Raw genomic sequence first — 14317 nt, forward strand, 5'->3', positions numbered from 1 at the left:
TGTTCTACACATAGAAAAACGGTCCACACACCTTCATAAAGAAGCATTTCCTTTGTTCTTTCAATTTCTCCTAACTTCATTTACAGAACTTTAGCATTGTGTGAACGGAGGTGGGAGTGACAAGCGCTCACTAATACCTTTGTCTGTCAGTTGAATTTAATCCCCCATTAAACTGAGTAAGTGTGAATTGCCCTGCCATGGACCCCAACGGCTCATTGTTCGCAGCCAGTCTCATTAAATCTGTCAAATGCCCATTTCCGTGCACAGTTTCCTGCCCTCATATATCAATGAATAGCAGGAAGATTACAATAGCTTACAGTTATAGATGGTTGTGGTTTTGGCTATAACCAGCCGTCTGTACAAATACCTTGATGATTATGGAAAGCCCCTACCACGCTCCTTTATGATTTTCTAAAACTGTGGACAACTGAACCCTGCTTTTGTGGCAGCTGGTCGTAGTTCAATATCAGTATTGGAAAAAGAAAAGTTATTGTAAAGAAAATGTCTCTCCCAGTTATTTAGCCTCATAAAAGTCCTACATGGACACCGGCATCGTCAGCCGTCATTGTCTATCAGAGACTGTAGTGGGCTCAGTTTTAAAGCTATAGTGAAGATGCAGTATTAGTAGACGACCCAAGGCATCCATTCAGGCTTTCCTCCGGTATATTACAAGCCCGTGGCCTGTCAGGCCCGAGTTGACTCCCTGTCGGGCTTAAGCATCTGGAATTTTCTTTAAATGTATTTTTAACATGATTTTTAAACTTAAATGTGTTTGGGAAGTGACAAACTCCTCCTAACAACATTATAGAAAGAGAGAGCTTGTGCTGCCGAACTGTCCTCTTCCTATCTGTGTCGCTCTCACTTTCACTGACTGTGTGTGACAGAGAGTATGACATTACCGTACAATTTATTGTTGGCGAATACATTCTATTATTTCTTACGACAAAAGCCAAGTCCCAGTGCCATGGTACCAACCATGTTATGATAGCTTGTCAGGCAGTGGGCTAAATAAAGCTCCAACGTAAGGATACATTTTGGCAAGGGAAGAACTGGCATGGCCATTTTCGAAGAGTCCCTTGACCTCTGACCTCAAGACATCTGATGGCTTGTGTTCTGTGGGTACCCACAAGTCTCCTCTTTACGGATGTGCCATTATTTTTGGCATATTTCAAAATGGTGTGTTTGAATATTCCTGAATACTACTAGACTTTCCCTAAACAGTCTTGGAATTACATAATTCTGGAATCTCTTGTGGATTCAATGAGCAGCAATTCATGTGTGATGACGTTAGTCCACATAGTAGCATATTAGTTTTCTGTTTACATCGCCTTAGCTCTTATCGTTACTTCCGCCAAGGAGATTATCTGTTTGGCTTGGTGTGTGGGTTGATTTGTCTGTCAGCAGGATTATAGTAAAACTACTACTGTTACTCAACCTGACGCATGGGCCAATAAAGAACCCAATCAATTTGGGGGGGATCCGAATCACACAGAAAATTCACAAATGATTTTTTCATCCACACATGGTGTTCTTTTGCTATACACCGGCACCCCAGAGATGGACCTAAGGTTGGCAGCTGTGTGACAGGAAGCAACTAGTTTACTACACACAACAGATACAGTATGGTATAGTACAGTATATAGTTTTCAGCGAGACATAAATCTAACAGACACAATAAGGTTGGAACTGAAGAACATTAAGAGATCACCCCAAGTGTCAAATTTATCCTGTGAAAGCTTCACCTCTGAGGGAGACTCCGCCACAGTGAGCTTTTTTGTTGAGGACCATTTGTACCCTGTTGTGGCTAGCAGGGGACTAATATCTTGTTCCTGGCACTGCTGCTTCCAGATTTTTATGAGGTCTTCAGCCTGTGAAGGCAACATCCTGCTGAAGCTACAATTACCTGCTAATGCACATGGCTAATTTGAATCTGGGGAGAGGCGAATTATGCAGCAATCAGCTTCAATCTAAAACCACGCTATGTGTGCAAAATGATAGTACAGCATGAGTTGCTAATGACATTTTGCCACACTGAAAGCATATATTATACTATTTTGGGTTATAACCCTTTATTATCGCTGCAGGAACAGATGCAGTGTGCATATGTACACAATCTATCACAAAATGAAGTATTTACTGAATAGTTTTTAGCAGGTGATGGAATATAAATCTTTAAAAGCAGAATACGTATTTAATATGCATGCATCTGGTACTTAATGTTCACCAGATGTTGAAATCCATCCTGTGTTATTCTGCATTTACTGTAGCTCACAGCAACGTAACAAAAGGTGGAAATATCAAGCCTTTTCATCAAGTTTACTAAAGGTACGGGATTGAAATTGGAAAGATACTGCTGATGACAACAGGGGATGAATGTTTGTTTACAGCTTCAAAAGCCTTCAGCTTTGTGTTGTTTTCACCCCACGGTGGCCCTTGATAAAGTGATTATGTGAAAAAAGGCACAGATTCCTATAATGCACCATAACAGATTAGGATGTGAGACAGATAAGGCAGTGTAATTACTCTTAACTTACAACACACACAGTGTCAAACCTCATCACAGGACTCTTGGCTGACAAGAATAATAATGTGATCCGCCATCAGCCTTTATTTAAGGATATAGTTAGTATTTGTCTTTTAGGTTGATGTCCACCTTGGTTGCTATATGGACTAAGTCTGCTACCATCTGTTGCAAAAGTAGTATTATACCAAAGGATTATTTTCTGGAAAAGACATTTGAAAGAGTAGGGTTTGCACTATATTAGAGGATTAGACAATTGCATACTCAGTACATCAGATTGTTTTTGAATGGTAACAGTGTCTATCATCTGTTCCTGCAAAAGGTGCACTACGAGTCATTTGTAGCCTTAACGTCTAGACTACAGAGTTTCGTTAAGTCTGTAAGGCTGGTGTGAAGGCTGACAAACTCTTTTGCAAACAAAACAACTGGATCATCACTTCTTGAAAAGGACCTTCTCAGTCCACTTCCAAGTAGACTTTGGTGCTGTTAACAGACCAACCCTATTAAATCCATCTGTGGATTGTGATCTGTTCAGGATGACATTTTACAATCAATCTTCATAAGCCATGTATATATTTATGTAAATTGTTTGATAACGAAATGCATGTGTGAATTCTCCCTGATAAATCTCAATCTAATTGTAGATCTACGCCATCCAAATACGTTGGCATTTCATTAGTCCTTTTAAAAGCGCAGTGTGATCTTAAAACATCCTATAATGATCTCTAAATACTGCTTTACAAGATGCCTCTATTCAGTCCCGTCTCCACCCATAATTACTCATAACATGCAGTCTAAAAATACTAATAATATTAATGATCAGACGGTTATTGAGCTCATTGAGACACCAGAGCACATACAGTAAAGTACTGCTATCAGTGACAAACATTTAATTCCCTTGTGGACGGAATGATTAAAGGTTTAATGATAAATCAGGGTATAAATCCTTAAGGTTATCATTAACATTTCAAATTTTATTTATCATTAAAACTGTGTTTTACCACATTTTGAAAAACTCACTGTAACTACCGTCCAGCATGAACCAAAGTTAGCAACAGTCTCCCAGACGCAGGGGCAGCAACGTGGGTTTGTACTGCATCGATGAAAACATGGTGAAAGGCAGTGACAGAGCTCTGGAGAGTTTTCCGTCTTCTAAGTGAGTCTTAGTCTGAAGAGTGGTCGATTTTTGTTTTTATAATAGTGCTGAGGGAAACTTGATCGATAATGGTAGACCTGTCTGCAGAACCTATTATTTTAATGTTTATGCAAACAAAAAGTGCTACTACTTTTATTTCTTTTCAATATAAAACTCAAAATCACTAAGTGGGGACCATTATCAGCGCATGTTAAAAGGACCGTGATAATACTGGTGATAATTCTTGTCACTAGAAGCGTGTTATGAAATTCTCATTACTTGTTTCATCGCTAATTCCCCTACATATGTTGTGATAATGCGCTCCTGCAGGATGGCAAGCGCCCAAACTAAACTGTAGACTGTCAACTGTAACTGTAAACATAAACCTGACCCGAATGCAGCAATGTTCGGTGATACATGTCACAACAAGCTTAAAAATATGGTCTGAAAGCTGCTTAATGGAAGACAAACCTCTCCTGACTTCTTTAACAACCCGACAAGAGTCTGTGAATGATAAACGAGCTGCACAAATTGATCTTTTATTACTTGTTTCATTTGGTACAAAAGAAAAGGCTTCAAATCTCTGGAAGATTTTCCCAGCTGGACTAAGAGTTCTGTATTTGAAAAAATTATTCAGGTCAAAACGATGTGTTGTGTACTGCAAAAATTCACCATTACTGTCGAAAATGGTCTGCGCCAAAATACGCACTCTGATTCTGTCACACAGGAGATTGTTGAGACAAATATTTCTATCTAATTAACATCTTGTCAAAAACATGGGGCAGGTCTGTCATGAATCACTTTAGCGGGGGTCTAAAATGGCAGTGAGCAGAGTTAATGTTTAGATGGTTCAGAAAATTAGTTTTGAAAGCAAGAAATGTCAGAAACAAAGGCAAAATAACTATTTTTTCATTGCTACTGATCAACAGCCCTTAACAGTTCTTGCAGGTTTATAATGGTGGTTGTTTTCTACTATGGAGCATTAAAAAATTCTTCAACTTGTTACTCTTTTAATAATTGATTAAAATAGAGCTGCAAGAAGTTTTCAGTCAACTTTCCTGGTATTTCCATGCAGAACGTGTGATATAAGATGGTACCTCGCTTATATATGATCTGTGTTTATTCGATTCAAAGTTGTTTAAAAATTATAAAATCAATCTGAAGAAGCTGCATTTAAACCTTTTTACACATTACCCGTCATAAAATCTTTATCTTAACTAATTCGGTCACCGTTTAGTGTATGCAGTCACTATACACACTTCATGCATGGGGACCAATATATGATGAATATATGATACACATGTTTTACCTTGTACCTACCTACTGATGACTTGAGGGAATTCTCTTGATTAAAATAAATCGGGTACGGAAACGCTGCTTGGTACGTGGCAGGAGATGTACTGAATGAATGCAAAATATTGTTTTATTCATGTAATTTCATTATTTCGACACGATTCTCACATGGCCATACAGCTGTTTGTGACATTAATACCCGAATAAACATCTTTGAAATGATAAATAATTAATTACTTAGTATAGAACAAGATTAAATAGAGTTATCATATGTAAAGGTGTGTCTGTGTTTCTGTTGAGGAAGGGGTAGTGTGTTCCTGGATATTGTGAATTAAGATTCATAGCATCGCTAGATCAGACCTGCTAATTAAAGATCAAAGAGATGTCGTCATGATCTGCTCTCAGGTTTTTAGGTGCTGTTGGAGTGAGCAATGTAATTGGTGATTTCAGTGCCTTGGTCTTCACTTGCATCATCTAACATTCTTTCCAAAGCGCATTTTAAGTATAGGAGAATTTGGGGGGAACTTTGGGGAAGACACAATGGTATTTTCTCCTTGCATCGTCACAAGAGGATATGATAAAATAAAAGTGCTAAAGCTTCTGCATGAGATACTGGTTGAATCTCTGGTTAAATAAATCCAACCACTAATCTTCTGCCCCAAAACGTCCTACATTAATCCAAACACTGTATCTAGTTATACTTTCAGCTCAAGTGATTCTGGTGTCTGACGTCAAGGCTATGCACCCAGGGAACGCCTGTCCTTTTATGCATTTTCTGACAAAGAAAAATGACTCAATTAAAACCAATGGTTTGTGCTCTGCAGAGCAGTTAATGTCTGCTGAACTGAAATTCTCCACTGGGTTAAGTGAATGTTTGTGAGAGTGGGACATAGTTCACAGCAGAAGTCAGTCCCTTTGAGGGGGTAATTACGATCCTTGACATTATTACAGTTTAGAAGTACAGTTTGGCAGTCTGATCCCATGTGGTCATTTTAAATAGTAAACTAATGATTCTGAAAATACAGTTATGACAACACATTGCCATTACTGTAATCGGAGCCTGAATGTTTGTATAATTTCTTTTTGAAGAAACAGGTGTTTGCCAGCTCCAAACTCGGATGTCTAGAAATGATGCATTGTTGTCAAATGTGGTTGTCACAGCAGACAGAAACAGCTCAGGAATAACATAACTTACGGCTCCGAACCATTTAGCAAACATGCTAGTCAGCCAGCATGCATAACGCTGTTGTACACAATTGAATGCAGCCTTTATTAATGGTATCTGTTATAGCAGTGTTTGCCAAGTCATAACATTCGCTTAGAAAGGCATTTTGCTGAAGTATAGATGTTTGATACTTCCAGCCAATTCCTTTTCTCACAGCAGACATTATGACTTGAGAAACACTAGTCTAACTGATAAGGTTTTTAGTGATAGTATGGTATAAACCAAGGCCAACTGATAATGCAGGTCATCTGCCTGAGGGCAAAAAATTAAAAAAGGTGGAAAATATCATCAATGACATAAAATAGGAGAAACTAAATATGAGACCAGGCTTTTGTTTCAGATGTGTTTAGCAATAATAATGTTAAACCGATTAAAGCAGTAATTAGTGAAGTTCCACTAGTAATGTTCTACGTACATTAAGATTGATTAAAGTAAGAGCATGTAATGTCTACTGTAATGTATTCTCACAGGGACAGACCGGCAGTGAATTATCACCTAACCTTGCAGCTCTACTTTTTTTTAGCCGTGTTTCGCTTGTAAGTTCAATGTTATTTTAAAATGTAATATATAGAACAATCAGCGTTTTCATCAACTCCATATTCAGCAGCAGCCAGCTGTTTTCAGCGAAACACCTCTGATAATCCTACTGTACACTGCCTACTCAAAGATACACTGCAAACAGATAGCATATGAAAAGCTGAGAAGCAAAATACTTTTGTCAGGTCTTGTTTGAGACCAAATTAGAGGTAAAAAGGACATGAATATTGGATTTACTTTCAAGTGGACAGAAAAATACAAATGAAAAAATAATATTGCTTAATATCTGCAGAATGTCATCAGGACGATGTCAGGATGCAGTAAGTTGTTTGCTTATTACCATGTTAGCCATAACAAGGTAATTATAAATTGTAGAGATCTGTGTCATTAAAAACAAACTCTGCCATTTCCATCCTTGAACTAAGACCTATTCACACAGGACAAATATATCTCTGTGACCTATAGTTGCTTGTAATAATTGCAGAGGTTGTGTGTGATGTTAATCCCGTGTGAACCTGCCATCAGTAATTTGTCCACCATAAATTGTCGGCATCTTTGTCATATAGAAGTTTTGACAGAGCCTTGACATAATATCCTGGGGATAATGTCAGTAAATCTGTGTAAATTCCAGACTTTGAATGTGCCATACAAAACCCAAACGCGGAGGAGTAATATGTAAGATGACATCGAAGTCCCTGATAATACTAGCTTCATGAATATAGATATCTCGATATTGCCTTGTAAATATTAAAAGTAAAATACTACTATTTAAGGACTTCTAATGATCCTTTGGACCCACATTGAGAACCCCTACACTGAAATGTGGATCCATTTTTATAGCATCTTGGCATGAGGCACTATGACATTTTAAAACTTTTGCAGAGAAAATATGAGAGACCTGAACTTATGCGAAAGCTTTATAATATATATTTACACAGAAATAATCAGAGGAGGGAAAGAAAGAAAATGAACAGCTTCCATTGTTTAATCTCATCAAATGTAATTGCAGTGGTGGCTAAAGTAGAGGCTCACCGACTATTTTAGTTGGCTTCTCTGCATACTAACTGTTCCGTTCTAATACGTTTGCTGTGTCACATATGGCCCAGAGTAATATGCTTGTGGCAGGTAGTTTACACTGATTGATCAAATGTGTCCAGGGCAAACAGAGACAGAGAACGACTGAAAAGAGATGTGACATTAGCAAATGCAGACCTGGGGTTTTTAACTATTCAACAAAAACATGGTGTAAGGGGAAAACAGAATAGCTTTGAGCTTTTGTAGGGGCTCTGGAAAGCATGCTCTCTATATGGAGGGCTGTTTGGGGTTTATAATTTGGCCCCAAAGTTAGGTGAGTTTAAAAGTGGTTTTAAAAAAGTTTCTACTTAAGTGTCCACTTTAGGCATGGGACAATATGACATTTTTAATGTCACTTTATTGTGGCCAGAATAATCCAGATAATATCCAGATAATTATCAAAACATGCTGTAGCATTTCTTCACAAATACTGCCGTTTAAATAATCATTGTGTGAGGTCATTAAATTAACAGGAGTGTTTATTGTACATGCAACAAACACTTTCACGTCTTTCTATCTACATCAAATGAGAGGATGGAGTGTCTGTCAAATAAAATACTTGGTTTGAAATGTAACTTATGGGTTGTGGCCAAATTAATGTTGAAGTTAAAGGAAAAACTTGTAGTAAATTGCAGTCAATTCACCAGTCAAGTCACTCGTGGGGACATTCTCGATATTGACACAAATGCCGATAATTGAAATTCACCACAATCAACTTCTTGTGAGTATTTTTAGCACGATCTGCAAGGAAAACAATTACTATCCAGTCCCTAGTCCACATATTTCTTTATAAAAAACATGTCCTGCTTAATGTACTCTGGCTTAATATCAAAAACTGAAATACTATCTACAACGTGCTCTGTTTAGTGAGCATTATACTGTAGATCTCCCCACAGTTCTCCTTTAACAAAGTCCATCTATTTTGGATAATATTTGGAATCACATATAAAATCCAGAGCCAAAGCAGTTTGAACACAGCCAAAAGAGAAAGAGGATGCTACCACTAAATCAATGGGCAGGGCTTTACTGCTTCAACATATGGGAGTTTGGGAGTTAAATCTTGCTTGGTTGCTGATTGAATTTTACAGCCAGAGCCTTCAGGAGAGCGCTGAATGGTAATTACCCCAATGTAGGAACAACCAGAGTGGAAAGAAGTGCTAAAAAAGAGAATGAGAATGAATAGCAGCGGGCCAATCCTTGGGTGTAACCCATCTGCTTTGAAATGTGGCAAGTTTAAAAAAGGACAAGGGAAGCTATAAAGGACAAAACTGCAACAGAAGACACATTGTGGCTTTTGTTCTTAATGAAGTTTAGATGCTTTGCAGGGCAGGAAGCTCAACTTTTTTTGTTAACAGTTCACAGAGGCTGGCAAATGTAACCGTTTAACCAGCCAATTATGAATCTGGAATACAGCTGGACCTTTGAATGATGACGTGACCTGATGAAATGGCTGCAGGTCACATCAGACTACCAAATGACTCCACACACTGTGCGACCTAGAGGATCCACTGAGCAGACTAATTCTCAGTGGCTTAAGGACTTTACTTGGAGATGAGTGTCAATTATGGATGGTGGTGTATCGAGAGGCACAGCACAGAATAAAGAACATCTTTAAATTAAGATGTACTCTGCAGATGTACTGCCCATCAAAAGTTTTCATCATTTTCTGCACACAACCGGTAGAGATTAATTTGGAAATGTTTGGCTTTTCATATCATAGGAAAAGAAGCTTTTCAATATGTCTTTGGGAATAGTCGAGGTCTCGATTACCCCATTTATGCATGTGTAGGTAACATACTGTATAGAGAAAACGCAATCAGTCAAATAAGACTAAAGAAAATGACTTTATAACCATTTTGATAATAGAATAATAGCTCCTTAATTTGTGATTTGTTGATTTCAGCTTTGCAAATGTGAGAAGATGCTGCTTATCCTTGTACGAAACAATCAACTGAATATTTATTTGACGACTGCTAACCTGACTCTCATCAGATGAATCCTGTTCACCTTGACTCCACCTAACTCAATTCAACTATCTGGGATCGCTCCATAGGAAAGTGATTTCAGGTGGTCGAGCCCATCAGGACCGCTGGGTGGGGTTTTTATAGATGTGACGTAGCGGAGAAGCGACTGTTGTGATCTAGACAACATGTCGAGCAATCCCAGATGAATGAGTGAAGCAAGGCGGAACGAAATTCCTTTGACGAGAGCCAGGTTAAACGACTGCCTTTATGACAACAAACTTGTGAAACTTGCATTGACTAGTTGACAAGGAGTACCACCAACAAAAAACTAACACATTGTTATATGGTTCACTCTGTCTTGGTAAAAATTGTATGTTAAAGCAAGACTACTCTACTATCAGTTGCTAAAATGAATACCATGTTGCCTGCTACAGTGATGAAGATCTAGGTCAGATCTAATCAAACACATCTACAGTGCACTCTACTGTAAAGTATTTGCACAGTGAGATATTTTAGTACTTTGGCTCTGTACATTTGAAATAAAAAACAGTGTATGGGGTAAAAGTGCTGACTTTCAGCTTAAGGAGAGTTTGAGGTTGTTCTTTTCTACACTGGACACCCAGTACTTCAACATTTTGAACTCACAGCCACTGGATAATCACAAAAGAAATAAGCCCATCCTAAAAAAAGTAGTCAATTAATCAGTAGTGGACAGCTTTTGAAAACCAACTTCATGTTCAAATAATTTATCAAGCAACGGTGTAGAAAAACATTTGCTGGTTCGAGCTTTTCAAATTTGAGGATTCAATGATTTAATCCGTTTTAGATTATTGCAAATTTAATATCCTCTTGGGTTTTAGGCTGTTTAGACAAAAGACCTATGAACATTAGAAAGACATCAACCTATAGCACATTTTTCAGAAATTATAAAGACAACCATCTATTGATTGATCTTAAAAGTAATCTACAGATGAATAATTGTCATAATGGTTCGCTGATGCCCTGCCATTCATTTATAACTTATATAATTATGACTGGTATTGCCATAAGCACTTTTTTCAGTTTTCTTTTGCGACTGATTCCTGTACTTTGAGGAATGGTCAGGTTAAAGATTTATGTTTTTAGGTACCATAAAAAAGACTCACAAAATCGGGGAGAGTGTCCTAAAAACTTTGAACAAGTATCCCATCTTGACTGAGGCCAGACCTGGCTGAAAGGCACCGCACTGGGATTACATGGGCCAGGTCTTGTACTGGTGCTGATGAGCTCTGTGGAGACTACTTGCCCATATCACCTCATATCAAATTCCTATCCTGCACTGCCACCTGCACTGCTCTCCTTCAGTGAAAGACAATTTGACTTGGGTTTCTCTTTACTTTCAGGGAGGCAATTGTTAGCTATTCATCTGATCTCAATTGGAGCAGCGCGCCAATTGAGCTCTCGATGATAACATGTTATGATGCCAGGTCGATCAACTCATTTTGCATCTAGACAGGCTATAGCTCGTTTTTCTCTGTTTGATCACAGGGTGAATGCAGACTTGAGAGAGAAGATCAGGATCACACTGAGCATACTAAAAGGTGCATTATCCAAAAACTGGACATGCATATTCTTCCTTAGTTGAACTTCTGTCATGAGATATTGTCTTTTTTTTTTTTAATATATGCTCTTTCTAGATCTCATCCAATGCAAGAATGTAAAGTCCCTCTCCATACACATTTCATTGGATGCTACTTCTCTGTTATGATTAATACTTAGTTTAACATTGTTAACTATATTTTCTATAGTGTTGGGTGAAAATGTATATGCAATATTCTAGATCTGCACGACAGTGGGTTTTGTAAATGACGGGGGACTTACTGTGTTGTGTGTCTATGTTTAATGCTATGTTTGGCATTTCATAATCTTTAATATGAATCTCAGCTCTGCAATAAAGTGCATTCTAAAATACACAAGAAGATTTGTTAGAAGCACATCAAGTGTTGTTCGCCCAGCTCTTATAAGTTATAAGGTGGTGTTGGGTGTGGCTGCCTGTCAGTTGAGAGTACTCAGGTTTTATATACATGACAATACACTGACTTAGCTCTATTACTGTACATCACAATCAAAAGCAATTCTGTGCAACACAGAGAGAAAGCCGCATATGTGCTGGAAATCCTGATAAATGCTGACAGAGGCTGCCATTGTAACACAGAATCATTGCTGTAGGTCTGCATTATCTAAGGAAGTCTGTAACATACTGCAGCAAACACCTAGCTTAATGTACAACACCAACATGTTTTGTAATCTTAAAGTGCATGATAAGGTTCGAGTATTATACAAACGCATTTTTCAAATTGAACAAAGAGAAGAGAGCAGTGAGAAAGAATCTGCTTTCAAACTACACTATGAGGCCTTGAAATGAACTGATGCAGATCCCAGAGTATAAAAAGGAGTTTCAATGAGTTTTTTTAGGGTCTCAGTGGTCAAGGTCTTCACTCTTCACTCTTCATATTATAAACCTCAAGGTCCTTAAATGTGGCCATAGCCTTCATTTTTAGACAACTTGCATAGAAATAACTGATGCTCTATAATTACTTCACAATAGAGGATATACTGTGCATCCACAGTCACAGGGAATATGAGTGGTCCCCAATCTGCAATTTTCCCATGATCCTTATCTTTATTAGCTCATTATTTTTCAGTGGAGCCAGCAGTGGCTGCTGATCTGTGGCATTTATCCGGGCGAGCAGAAACAGCCAATTAGTGAGAGCTTATCTCATTGCAGATATGGAGGTGCAATAAGAATGAAATGGCACAGTAAATTCTGTCGCTGAACTTAAATTACATTAGTTATACTGTATGTGTATTATTAAAATTTGGCATTGAAGTAGACTTAATGCCAAGTCTCTTCTGCAGTCCCTTTAGTTTAAGTGCGTGCATAGAGGTATTGCCGAGATGTTTTATTGATTTTTGTATGCATGTTCCCTCCCATAATATACAAATATTATAATGAATCATTCAACTCCACAAGTTCAACAGCATTAAAAATTCTCTGAGCAAATTTGTACTCATCCTGAGTAATAATCTGATCCCCACAGAACAATGGGAAAATATTATTTCCACCACTTTCAGAGGCGCATATCAATTTGTTTAAAAGTCCCAACTGGCAGTCGTGAAGTTTTGGGTGAGCTGAGACTAAAGATTTGGTCTCTCATTCACATCTGTTGGTGCATGCATGATTGACAAAAACGAGGAAGTGTTTCTGGTTTAAGAGATGGCCTCAGAGAGCTCAGGCACACTCGGAGATCAGAGGTCACCTTTGTTGACCAGCAAATCTGCAATGTCAGCTAATAGAAAAAGTTAACACATCGTGTATTTGGAAATAAAAGGGATATTTTGAAGTGAGGTTGTTATCCATAGTCTGTTTATTACCTTTATATGATGACAGTCAGCATGCCTACAGTTTGGGGAAACAGGCAAGAGTCCCAGCTAAGAAGCTAAGCAATGTACTGCTGTGGACGGCTGTGCAAAACATATCTTAGCCCCGTAAAAATAGGCTCACCTAAATGATCTATCTCAGCTACATTTTCTTCTTCAAACTGTGGGCATGATTTAGTGAAGGTAATACACTGACTATGAACTATGACTATGAAAATATCTCTTTAATAAGTCATTGTTCAAAACATGTGCCATCATCGTGAGGTAGGCCTGCCACCCAAACATTGAAGATTAACAAAACACAAGTTGACTCTTAAAGGCTTCACAACTGATGAGTTCAGTCGAACCACTGCATTTTTTTTTTACTTTGTACAAAGAGAAAAACAGGATGACAGCAAAGGCTGTACACTTGAGTCTTGTCTTAAAATGACCTACCTACAACACTAAATAGGACTGTTTGGAACCTTTATGTTCTCAGCTACGGTGCTGTGTTTTAGTGAAGTTAGCTAAACTACTACAGATTTGACTTTGTCTTGAGCTGAGCATTCAAAATGAAGAACTGTCAAAATATAGAAAAAAAAATACATTAGTGAGCTTTTTGTATGTACTACTAGATCAGTTAAACTCTTGACCTTCGACTGGTAATAAAGTGATTTAAGCACTGTGGGGTTATGCAGCCATTGACCCTAACTCAAACTCTCTTCAGTACTTTTTAAACATGTGTTGCGGTACAGGTGAGGATATTTTGTTTGCTTTTCTAATGCACTTATTTGATCTCATTTGCGCCCCCTTACAGATAAAAGACAGTTGAGGGTGTTTTTACAGTTGAGGGTTTTTTAACTGACCTGAGTGCAGTTGTTATTTATCTGCTTACTCAACTAAGATGATGGTTGCACTGCAGAGTCTGTGTATTTTTCCGTCTTGACACAAATTAATGTGGGGTTATTGCTAAGCTGCTGATTGAGGATTTGTTTTGAGCTCTGTAAGGCACCACCTGCTTAAAAAATAATGAGTTACAATGCTATTATGGTCTGTGTTCAGTTTGTTTCTCGGCTTTGTCATTTCATTTGGATCAGAAAAGATTCGGCAGGGACTTGCATTTCAATTTTAGTCAAAATGGGGTCGTTTTCATCAGAATAATGACAAAT

The sequence above is a fragment of the Echiichthys vipera genome (assembly GCF_963691815.1).
Source record: "Echiichthys vipera genome assembly, chromosome: 6".
Taxonomy (NCBI): Eukaryota; Metazoa; Chordata; class Actinopteri; order Perciformes; family Trachinidae; genus Echiichthys; species Echiichthys vipera.